This window comes from Sinohyriopsis cumingii, chromosome 1 (assembly GCF_028554795.1).
Source record: "Sinohyriopsis cumingii isolate HCF-2022 chromosome 1, ASM2855479v2, whole genome shotgun sequence".
NCBI classification, from domain to species: Eukaryota; Metazoa; Mollusca; class Bivalvia; order Unionida; family Unionidae; genus Sinohyriopsis; species Sinohyriopsis cumingii.
This window is the reverse complement of record NC_142961.1, coordinates 145,822,376-145,836,003: the sequence shown is the minus strand read 5'-3', so window position 1 is coordinate 145,836,003 and position 13,628 is coordinate 145,822,376.

Sequence of the window (13,628 nt, the reverse complement as noted above, 5' to 3'; positions counted from 1 at the left end):
AACATTTTCCATTTGTTTGAAGAAGTTTATACGATTTTTTAATCTAAACGTATGATCCTTTATATAACGATTTTTAAATCTAAACATATGACCCTTTATAGAACAATTTTTTAATGTTAAAGTATGACCTTTTATATAACGATTTTTTAATGTTAAAATATGACCTTTTATATAACGATTTTTTAATGTTAAAGTATGACCTTTTATATAACAATTTTTTAATCTTAACGTATGACTCTTTATATAACGATTTTTAATCTAAACGTATGACTCTTTACATAACGATTTTTAATCTAAACGTATGACTCTTTATATAACGATTTTTAATCTAAACGTATGACCCTTTATATAACTATTTTAAATCTAAACGTATGACCCTTTATATAACAATTTTAGTGGTGGCCTAAGTATTGGTTTGCCCCAAAAGCAACGATCTCCATTTTTCTTAACCTGACACAAACCTAATGTTGATGAATTTAGGCCATCTTTTAAAAGATAAGAGAGGGGTGGGGAGCGAAGCCACGCTCTTCCGTGCGTGGGCTCGTGAGATCTTCGTCATACAAATGAATACTAGATTGCTTCAACGATACCAGCTGCCACTAGAAAGCGCTTAGGTACAATTTTGTATAAGCGGAACCAACATGTATCTTTCCCGATCTCACAATCTTTCGAAACTTATTTTCTGTAGTCATTCATGCCAATCTAAGATTGAAAGTTTAAACATGGTCGCTTGAGAAGATAGTTTTAAATAATAAATGGTCCAAGCAATCAAAATCGCTAAATAATTTACGTTATTGTGCATTTTCTCGTTCTATTCTTAGCAGAAAATTTAACCCCAACTAAGTGTCATTGCATGTAAATACCATACCACTAATTGTCCATAAATTAATGACTGAGCGAGTATTTAGAAATTCATAAAATATGCTCGAGTTAAAGATCACGTATTCGTTGGATACTTAAAGAAAAGGATACATTGTTCACAAAATCCTTTTTTAGCATGACACAGTTATTGATCAGATCGATTTTTCTTAACAGAAACCCTAAGCCGCTTTTCTACGACGTTATGTGTCCCCAGAGGTCTCTTATGCCTTTTGTTGATTTAAAAAAATAAAAAATAAAGATGTAATTGCGAATATTCAAATTTGTTAAGAATATATTTTCTCATTATTTAATAACCATCGCATTCACGACGCCATAATTTAACTATCACCTCATTTCGATGCCTCACCTTACCAGTCAATTACATAGCTTTTCCAGTTTTAGGGAAATAAACATTCTGGCGTTTCAAGGAAGAAAAAAAAAGCCTGGCATTTTTATTTGCTTATTTATTTTCTCTCCTTTTACCAAACAATCATACATCGTATATATTACGGATCCACTCGAGAGCCTGGTTGACGAATACTAGTAAAGGAGCCACTCGAGAGCATGGTTGAAAGAGACTTGTAACGGAGCCACTCGAGAGCCTGGTTGAAAGAGACTAGTAACGCAGCCACTCGAGAGCATGGTTGAAAGAGATACTAGTAACGAAGCCACTCGAGAGCCTGATTGAAGGAGACTTGTAACGGATCCACTCGAGAGCCTGATTGAAGGAGACTAGTAACGGAGCCACTCGATAGCCTGATTGAAAGAGATACTAGTAACGAAGCCACTCGAGAGCCTGATTGAAGGAGACTTGTAACGGATCCACTCGAGAGCCTGATTGAAGGAGGCTTGAAACGGATCCACTCGAGAGCCTGATTGAAGGAGACTAGTAACGGAGCCACTCGATAGCCTGATTGAAAGAGACTAGTTACGGATCCACTCTAGATCCTGGATGAAGAATACTAGTAACGGATCCACTCGAGAGCATAGTTGAAAGAGACTTGTAACGGAGCCACACGAGAGCCTGATTGAAAGAGACTAGTTACGGATCCACTCTAGAGCCTGGATGAAGAATACTAGTAACGGATCCATTCGAGCATGGTTGAAAGAGACTTGTAACGGAGCCACTCAAAAGCCTGGTTGATGGAGACTAGTAACGGAGCCACTCAAAAGCTTGGTTGAAGGAGACTAGTAACGGAGCCACTCGAGAGCCTGGTTGAAGAATACTAGTAACGGAGCTACTCGAGAGCATGGTTGATGGAGACTTGTAACGGATCCACTCGAGAGCCCAATTAAAGGAGACTAGAATCTAGCAAGATTCAGAAGTTAAAGTTTAAAGTTTCTGTTGAAAAGCAACAAAATATGTAGGGGTTTTGTGTGCCAGAGAGAGAGAGAGAGAGAGAGAGAGAGAGATGTCCAGTGGGTTTAATATAAGAAAATATATTATGTCCAGTGGGTTAATTAATTTTCTTAAATCACATATAAATTTAGCCACGAAAATTAATAAAATCACGAAATTAATAAATAAAAAAGTACCGAAAATTTACAAATAAAAGCTTTTTCATTTTTTTTTAGTTCTATGTGGTTTTCATGTGGTGCTTTTATGTTATTATTATTTGAAAGCTTAAATTGTATGCTGTGCAAGACGTTTTTAAATCTTTCATCGTTTTGTTTCAACTTCTTTGAGAAAATATGTGCCAAAAATGTAGTGTTAAGATAAATATGTTGTGCAAAGATAAATTGCGAAAAATAATAGTGTACTTCAAACAATTACGATGAATTACGAAGACATACTGATAAATGATTTTACGATAAAATGATGATGATGATGATATTAATAATAACAACAGTAAGAACAACAACAGCAAAAACAACAGCAGTATTAATACTACCTCTACTACTACTACTACTACTACTACTACTAATAATAATAATAATAATAATAATAATAATAATAATAACAATAATAATAATAATAATACTAATAATAATGATAATAATAATAATAATCATTTTTTTTAAAAATGTTTCTGAGGTTCATACATTTGGTTCTAAATCAACCAATCTTATATGTAGTCCTCAATAATATTATAGTTAAAAACTAAATGCAACGTATATGCACAAAATAAACTACTTACTACAGTGCCTGACACACATGTAATTATATATTATACATACATAATTATATATTATACATACATAATTATATATTATACATACATGCACATCGATGCACACATTAGATTAAAACAGATGTATAATATACTTGTTAATTTAAGAAATAGGGAGGTGGTGGGGATATACAAGCTCAGTATTTCAATGTGTTGGAGATTTGGCGTAATCAAAAAGAAGAAATTTGTGAAGCGTGCTCTTCAAAGAATAGTGTTGATGTTTGTTTAATATCATTAGGGTAGGTCTGGTTTGTCTTTTTTCATAACACTTGTGTCTTGCCTTTAGATCCTAACTGTTTATTTCATATAATGAAAAACAGACAAATGGAGCAATACTCATTAATAGCAAGGAAGAAGTACAGAATGATGTACATATACATATGTCTGTCTGTCTGTCTGTCTGTCAGTGTGTCTGTCACTGTCTCTGTCTCTCTGTCTCTCTCTCTATATGTGTGTGTGTGTGTGTGTGTGTGTGTGTGTGTGTGTGTGTGTGTGTACATATTCTGTACTTCATCCTTGCTATTAATGAATATTGCTCCATTTGTCTGTTTTTCAACAGCAGCATCAAATAGACGCAAAATGGAGATTAATACAAGACGAGAAACAAAAATGCACCAACAGTTACTGCTTACACAGAAATTGGTGGGTTGGTAAATAGGAAGCTGACATCAAGTATTAAGTCCTAAAAATGCCACTTATTCGGTGCTAACTGTCAGTTTCCTAACATCGCTGATAATGCAATTCTAGCTAAACAAGTTTAAATAAAACCTTGAAAATGTAACTACCTTGTGACGTCTCTTATTAATCTAATCCGACTGCAAACTGCACAGATCCAGATCTGCCGTCGCGTAATGCACTGGCAGATCGGGTCGATGCAAATTTTTTAACGAGTAATTAGCAGAACAAACAAGATAGACCCTGATCAGCTGGTTACTATACCACAGTATATCAGGGTCTATGGGGGATTAGGGGAGTTATCTTGGTTTGTTGGGGGAGGGATGTCTTTTTGTGTATATTTTTAATTGCAGTTGGACTCGACTTATAAGTAAGTACAACTGGTGTGATTTGGTTAAACTCCTTGATCTGGAGACGCTTGAAATCGACTTGTCTATGCTTGCTGTCCTATTTATTACGATTTAGTTAATCCTGGATTGTAGTTTAAAAGGGAATGAATTATTAAAGAATACAACTCCAATATATTGTTTGGCCGCGAACAAACAGGTCAGCTTCAATGGAAATCAAGACGAAAATTTATACAGAAACGCTTATGTTGACACTGTCAAGGATATTTACGATACTCGCCTTTTGTCAATAGTATTTATCGCTTTTCAAACAATTTAGGATCGTTGACAATGTTAATCAAAATTTTATAATACTATATTTTTGTAGACCATGTTTTGTCATGTCTTCAGCTGGCTTAGGAAAAATTCTTTGCTTCTCATGGTAGAGGGGTAGAGTTAAAAGAATCAGTGACCTATATTATTCTGTACTTAATAAAGTACATCGGCTTGTGACCTATATTATTCTATACTTACTAAAGTACATCGACTTGTGACATATATTTTTCTGTACTTAAAAAGTACATCGGCTTGTGACCTATATTATTCTGTACTTAATAACACTAAGTACATCGGCTTTTAGTTTACATGAAATTTTTAAAAATCAAAAGTACATGATATTGTATTCATTACCTTGTTAGCTAGGATAATATGCATATGTTATAAGTGTTGATTATGCGTTTTGTGACGTTTTTAACATATAAAAGACTCTTTTTCTATCGCTGAGGCAATATTGTTGCATACGTGTGTGGACAACGAATGCAGTACATTATAATCATTGCGTGTCCAAAAGAAGGAGTTACTAGGAGAATGTTAATTTAATTTAGCATCAAATTTCGGCTAGAAAAGATCCTTTCCGTAAAATGTATGAACACAATAGACTTTTCTGTTATCCGTAATCTTGTTGGTGTGGTAAAACAACAAAGAAAATAAAAGAAACAACACTTTTATGTAAAACAAAAAAAAGTTTCCTAGTATTAATTGTGCAGTGTGGAAAAACCACATTACTTAAATCAGAAATATTTTAAAGTGCAAAATTAGTAAATAGTGTATTAATTAATCTGTGACAGATGCAAAGCAACACCTATATAAAAACAATCAAAAGAAGCACGCTAAATTTGTACCAATATCAAACTATCCGTTAATGTGACGTAATTAAAATTTTTATCTATTCTTCCATCATTTAAAATGCTAATGAGATATTTCATTCAGATATTTATTCGATCATTATTTAGTTTTTATTCATTTTTAATTTATTTTTTGCACGTATGAAGAGAATGAAAAGGAATTAGACTAAAATTATACTAGAGTTAACAAAAAAAGAGTTCAATCAAATTGATGAATTTTTTTATCCGATGCAAAGCAGCAGTAAAAATTTAGACAGTACAAATGTTTTTGATATCGAAATAGTATCTTTTTTCGTGATTAAATCACCTATATTTTAAAAACGACATTTATTTATTTATTTATTTATTGATTTATTTATTTAATCTAAGGTCTGAACGACTCCTTATACGGTTGTTATCCTTTAAAAAATTATAGGAGCTCAAATGATCGGGTATATAATCAACCAATGCATCGGTCGAGACTATGCATAAAAGTCTCCAGTTTTTGTTGTTTTGCTTTCGTAAGAAGACGGAAAGAAAAATGAATGAAGTAGGTACGGAAGAAAGGCAGTAAGGAAAGAAACTATATAAGCAAGCGCGTGTGTGTGTGCGTGTGTGTCTATGTATCTATAACACAAATACGGTTATCGACGGCCGCTTTGCACAGCTAATCTATCACAAGCACACACAGCCAATGCTGTACATGGTCCGCCATGTATTCATATATCCTTGTCGTATACAGAAATAGCCGTTAGAATCATATATTTATTGAATGATTGTTTTCAACACTGTTCTAGATACATTCTTTGCAGCTGGCATTGACTTTGTGATTCGAAAACAAATTCATTGCACCGGAACTAAATTGCTATCGCGCCATTTCAATGTTATTTTTTTTCCTTCGGTTTTTGTCTTCATTTTTTAACATTTTGTTTGAACTCCATACGACCTTGTCATTTAGAGCATCTTTCGGCAATGAGGTATCTATCTACTCATTGCACCAATTCAAATTAGTTTGGGTTTAATGCTCTCTATACTCTTACGTCATTTCCGGTTATTTCGTTTATCAAGAAGCTACTCTCTAATATTTAAAACTCTAAACAACCTACCATGCTAGTATTTGTTCTAGTCCATAAACAAAAGGCAGTATCCTGTATGATGAGGCCAGCGCAATAAACAAATGGTGCTAAGCCAGAATCAGATAAACTTTCTTGACAGCTTTGTTAGCAGTATCACCAACCAGAGTAGATTTTCAAACAACATCCCAGTGTTTAGTGCGCGTAGACAAAATAAATTATTTTTAATCAAACACGTACCAAACAATTATTAAAAAATAAGAACAAACCATTCCACTAATATTAATTTAGATTCACGGATATTATTATATATCAATCGACCACTACGATTTGACTCTTAGCAACCTTCAGGTGCCGCAATATCTAATTTAAAATCAATTAACTTCGTTTGGCAACTTTCATGTGCCTAACTATCTGACTTGCAACATATCAACTTATGTTGGCAACCATCATGTATCGCGGTATGTGCTAACTTCGTTTGGAAACCCTAATGTTCCGCAATATCTAACTATTACAGTATAATGAGGTGAAGAAACTGCCCTATGAACTTCTGATGGCAACATGTTCCGCAATATCCAACTTACAACCTATTAACTTCTACTGACAACCATCATGTTCCGCAATATCTAACTCTTATAAGAGGATGGAGAGACAATCTTTTAACTTCTATTGTCAGTCTTTATGTGCCGCAATATGTAATTGCGTTTGTGAAGAAGAAATTGGTATTTAATGGAGATATTTTAAATAATCAACGCACAAATATGTTATAATGTGAGATAATGAATACATGGAATTTGCGGTTGTTAGGGGTGGGTGTGGATTTATAGTGGCAAGAGGGAATGAAAATAATGTGATCAGGCATGTATATAACTTCGACTGAAACTGTGACAACTTCTTGTATTTTTGTTTGTTTTGTAGGTGCGGGTGTACTTTATATGCGAGCGCATCGTGTTAAATTGATGAACAGTATACTCAAAGCACGTTTATCTTTCACAGTTCACTTATGAAGAATCTAGTTATTGTAACTCGGTGAAAAGTAACATGGCAACACCATGAGTATGAGAATACAGTCATTTAATCATGGTGGATAGTATCCAATACAATTAAATAAATTGTAACGATTTTTTAAAACCACCTGCAAAATCAGATTTAATTGTTAACAACTTGCATTTCAGCCGTGAGAACTTTGAGTGAAATTATGGATTAGATGGCTTTATTAAACAAAATAGACTCGATGGTCACTTTTCAAAGATGTCGAATTCAGGGCATTCTATTGGAACGCAAATAATAGCAGTCAGTTATTTCCATGTTTTTGGATGTTACATGCATCGGAAATATTCAAATTCCTGGAGATTCGACTCAATCCATTTATCACATACAATATCATTCGTGGCGACGGCATTTAATTAAGATTTCAGTTTTAAATGCAATGTGTCAATATTGATTCCATTTAAATAACATTCGCTGAGTGATCTGCCCTTGCCTACTGTGAATACCTTTTCCATAATGTATAATATATTACCTGAGTTTTCTTTCTCTCTGACCAAACATCACATAGACGCTTCACCAAACATCGTCTGTAGACGATTCAATAAACAACACTTGTCAACGATTCACCAAACACCACATGAATACGCGTCACCAAACAACACATATAGACGCTTGCTTTGTATAATTATTGACTACGGTTCTATATAGCCAGTGGTACCAGTTCCAAATACTGATTCTAAACAAAATCCATATTCTAATTGCGACTTTAGAAAGGCCCCAACAATGCTTTCCTAAAGAGTTCGGAATTAAGGAAATGGTTCGTTGTTCTGATATTTTTGTCGACGTAAGTTGACGTTGGTCCATCAAGCTCCGTGTACAGCGAAGCCTAGGGCTTCCTTAAGTTAATCAGAGAAGTGAAATTTTAATGGCCCTTTAGGCCTACTTGGTTATTCAGTGTGACATTTTGACACGAGTGCTCCTGTTTTTCATGGAGGAAAAACGATTAGACTCAACAGTTTTGAAATGGAAAACATTTAACTTAAAGACTTTCTTGTTGAAGATGCCACTTCAAAAGACCGGTAATTGGTTTCAACAATAAAAAATGGAGAAAACCATGCCTTCCATAACTGATTTTCCTCCCGTTGGGAACATTTAGAACCATTACCTTTGAATATTGCCCATTTTAAGCAAAATGTGTGCACACTCGCAATAATTTTCGGTGATGACTTCCGTTGGTTTGATCAACTGTTTGTTTTGTTTTCCTTTATATGTCCGTCCGGTTGTCTGACAGAATTGATATTTTAATCATGCATTTGGAAGTGTGAACACTATACCATCGTCAGAAGGTACTATTATTTCACGAAGGCGTGAAATCAAATTTACTTTATTGTGCAATATCAGCTAATAAGTATTAGTAGATTGAATAAATATATATTTTAATGTATAAATGTATTCTTTATTTGGTTTTGTTTGCTTATCAAGACAGCGGTGATTATAGGCAGATGAGAATTCATTTAACGTAAGACCCAAATCTCAGAGTGAATACAGTACATACAAAGTGTGATTTTGAGTGGTTTAATCTGAGATGCGCAAATTGCTTGATCTTCTGGCCGAGGAAGGAAATTTTTGCACGGAACATTTGTTGCAAGGTTTTGCTTCGGTAGGCTTTGCGAAAGTTCTTTTATACTGGTCAGTTGAAAAGAATGGACGCTATTTTCTGTAACACACCATGCTTCTAAACGACGGTTTACATCTGGTTATTGCTATTTTCTAGAGTCGATTCACGGTAAGGAATCCGAAAATTATTTCACATTCTCACTCTCGCCGCCCACTGATGGCATCGTGAATGTTTGCCATCTATCTGTGAAACCGTCTTTTCGCTTGATTAGTACTAACATTTCAAACGGCATAGACCATTTGCAGAGGGTCGCTGACGAGAGAAGCTCGCTCTAAGACGATAAATGTATTTACACAGAAAACCAAGTTTCCAAAACGTTTCAGCAGAACACGCAGCTGTTGCCTTCTTATTCCGATGAACATGTCAAAGCGACAGAACAACTGTAAATGTTATTGCAGTCAAAGGCGAGAAATTACCGTTCCAGTGTATTAATTAACATGCTCACATTGTAAAAGTACATGCACTATGATGTTTGAGCTGATGATCAGAAAGATGAGCGTCCGTATCCCGACATGCCTCTGACCCCAGACCATGGTGTCTGACAAGAACAAGAAGAAAAGTCAATCATACAGAGAACATAGCTTTATTTCCATAGCTCTCTGATGACCATACCAGGCAGGCTTTGAACTTCAGAAGATACAACATTGTTATGTAATCTCAAACTGTGGTTATACTAAAACGGTAGCTCAACCCCATCTTAGAAGGGTATAATTATTACATGAAAAAGCGAAGATGAAGACATTGTTAGATTTATTATAGCATGCTGCATTTCAATAAAATGAAGGCTTTTCTCCTTAAAGTAAATATATAGACTTGACGCTTTAGAAAGCAAGATATAAGGTGCGTCTCTATATATACCAACTTTAGGATTATATTCTTCTACGGGCAAAAGTTATGATCCAACTGAGCAACGAAGCATACCTGACAAAAAGTGTTTAAAGTTTAAAGAATTTTTTAAAAAAAAATGTAAATCACAATGAAAGGGAGGTTCAAGGACAATTAGGGAATACAGTGGGAAAATATTATATATGAGAATAATTTTAGACGAAAACTAAGCGCAACAACGTCTAGCAACTTCACCTGATTAAGATACATTAGTAGTTTTAATTACTTTCATACTAATAAAAAAGAACACAGCCGGTGCGAATGTAATTGTCATATATATATATATATATATATATATATATATATATATATATATATATATATATATATATATATATATATATATATATATATATATATATATATATATATATATATATATATATATATATATATATAAGACATGTCCGAACCATATGCACCTCAAGTGCCACAAAAAGTTCCCATGCATAAATTTAATTTCTAGTCTGTGTTGATTTTCAGGCCTAGCACCATTTAAAAACACACTAAATTTTGAATATACAACTTCTCCCCTTTTGAGTTGACGACAACTAACCCAAAGAGTGCCAATGTCACTGACAGCTTGTTTTATGGTAAATGCAAAACGAAGCAACCACTCTTTGAATGTATACTCATTAAGCAACAAGCTCCCATCTATACGTGTGTGTGGGGGTGGGGGTGGGGGTGGGTGTGTGTGTGTAGAGAGAGAGAGAGAGAGAGAGAGAGATATACACACGCAGATAGATGGATAATTATGCGTGCGCGCGTCTGTCATTTATTCGTAAGTATCTTTGAGTTCGTCCGTTCTGTCGGTTGAATGAATGTATGTATGTATGTATGTATGTATGTATGTATGTATGTATGTATGTATGTATGTATGTATGTTCCCTCGGCACACATAAGGCGATGTGTTGGACGGTAGATGTCATAATACAAACCCTTGTATAACACACTCAACTTTACATAAATATTGTTCTGAACTAAATTGTTACCTCGGGAAGGGCTTTTCAAAGCTAACCAATGTAATAAATATTGTTGAGAAGTAAGTGCTGTGATTTGGGTGCTTCACGCTGTTCTTTTCCAAGTGTTTTCAAAACTTGGTCGAAGTTCAAGCCAGTGAAATACAACCGCAATAGCAAACTAAATTGTTGAAACAGATGACAAGGAAAACACTTTCAATATTTCATTGTTGAGAGGATAAATGGTGCTATTTTTGGCTTGTTTGAGACTGTTAACTCACACAAAGTGACCTTTTCTCCTTTGAGAGATGTAAAAAAAGAGTTATTATTTTGATTTCTTACATAAATAATTGCAATAGCACTGTTAAAAGTTTTTATTACTCCATGTTGCAATCTATCAATGTCAATAAAGATTACATAACTCAAGTATGTACACACTTCATTTCAAACCACATGTAGTACGCATACGAAGAGATAATCTATAATATGTTGTACATTGTCAATCAAGACAAAAGTGTCTTGTTATCGACCTATATATTGCAGTAAAAGCGGCAGGAAAAAAAACTAATGAACCTTCTGTGGTATGAGTAGAAACCAAATTACAGGTGAAATAAATCTTCTTTGAAAAAAATACACTCTCGTGAATTTGAAAATTTATTAAAACTCAAGACAAGATCATATATAACTTGGCGGAGGCCTGTACTAAAAACATTTGCTGGACATAAGTGCAACATTATTATTATTATCATTATTATTATTATTATTATTATTATTATTTTATTCATCATCATGACATTACAAATTTAAATGACAGGCATGAGGTAAATATCTTCAACGAAATTAATGGTACCATTAAATTTAAAAAAACAAATTCAAGTGTGAATTGCATAGCGTGTCGGTCTGTTTGTCTGTATGTGTAATTTATTTACCGCAAGAAACGAATCACCCCAAAAAAAATGTTTTAGGTCGATCGAAGTTAATTGCCAATACATCTCTCATACTGGACATAGAGTACTGATTTAATTAGATTTATTTGGCCAAATCACCTAAAATGTTGTTTTGTCTGTATATCACGGCATCAAGAAGAGTCTGACAGACAGATAAAAACAAAAACAGAAAAATATGTTGTTCTTTTCCACTAATATTAGAGCCATGTATACAGGTGACCTGACAAAAACAGTAATTGCTGACTGTGTTGTCACTACGGGCCTTTAAATAATGTTGTACGAGCGCTTAATTAACTGATGAACTATGAACAAGTGACCTCTTTTACACAGCATGTGCACAAAAATGTACCATGTTTGCACGCCATTCACAGAACATATGATTAATGTTCTCATCAGTTTGTGATGTCCACACAACTAAATCACATTGACTTAGGATTTTCACTATATGTTCACTAATTTATTATAATGACGATTAAAATAACTATGTAAATAAATATGTAGTAATGTAACTAAACACAAACTGAAAAAAGTACCTGAATTTGCGGAATTAGTCTTTTGTGTCCCCACCCCCTCCAATATCAACACAAAGTTAGTAAATATAGTATTTCATTACATGTATAGACTGCCGTTTCAACCTTGTCAACATCAGCCAAATATGTCGCTATGGTGTAACGGATACTCCCACCTGGATTACTTCCCTTTACATTTCACAGGTAAATTTTCATCTGTATGTCACTTGTTCATGAAAAACGACGATATGCTGTGGAGAAAAAAAAAGACACAGATAATTATTCAAGAAATTGATAAAACATCATTTTGAAATAGCATGTTCTTACTTTGTCTACAATCTATAAATTTATGTGCAAAAGGACGTTACCCGATTTATTATTGAATGGTTATCTTCATTATAGTAAAGAATACACCACTCTTTAAGAAATGCACCCAGTTATCTTTAAACAATTTACCTTTTACTTAAAATTCTGATGAGAAGTCAAATATTTGCAACAAATGAATACGAACTTCACCAGATTATCTTGGAATTTTAATATCTTCTTTTTCGTACAATCATTGTATACTTCGCAATTGTTAGGAATTGATAACCACCTTTGCTACTGGTTTCGTTTATTTGCTTTTCATCCATCTTGATTTGCTAGGTGTAAATCTTATCCCTAGACATGCATGACTCTTTTCTTCTTCTTCTATGTACTATGTAATGCATTCTTTTCAGATCTTCACCCTATCAAACTTTAACTTCATTCTTCGCAAATTTTTCACCCCTATCAACCATGACTTCATTCCTCACTAACACTTCACCCCTATCAAGCAATAACTTCATTCTTCACCAACAGCCAACACTTCACCCTATCAAACCATAATGTTATTCCGCACCAGCACTTCACTCGCGTGAAGTTATAACTTTATTATTCACCAACACTTCACCCCTATGAAACTATAACTTTATTATTCACCAACACTTCACCCCTGTGAAACTATAATTTTATTATTCACCAACACTTCACCCCTATCCAACTATATTATTCACCAACACTTCACCCTATCAAACCATACCTTCATTAATCACCATCACTTCAACCATATCAAACTATAATTTATTTATCCACCAACACGTCACCATTATCAAACTAACTTCAGCATCGTATTCTCTTTGTTCTTATGTTTTGCATCTGTTATTGTTATTGTCACCATAGTTATCATTATAATCATCATCATTTGCTGCAGAGTAGTAGTTTTAGTAGTAGTAGTAGTAGTAGTAGTTGTGGTGGTGCAGGTGGTGCAGGTGGTGGTGCTAATGCTGATGGAAAGTTTTGTACACGCAGTTGCAAAACGCCTATGTGCTGTAACTAGTGGATCCTTGTTTTTCTTGCAACTCTCAAAGTTG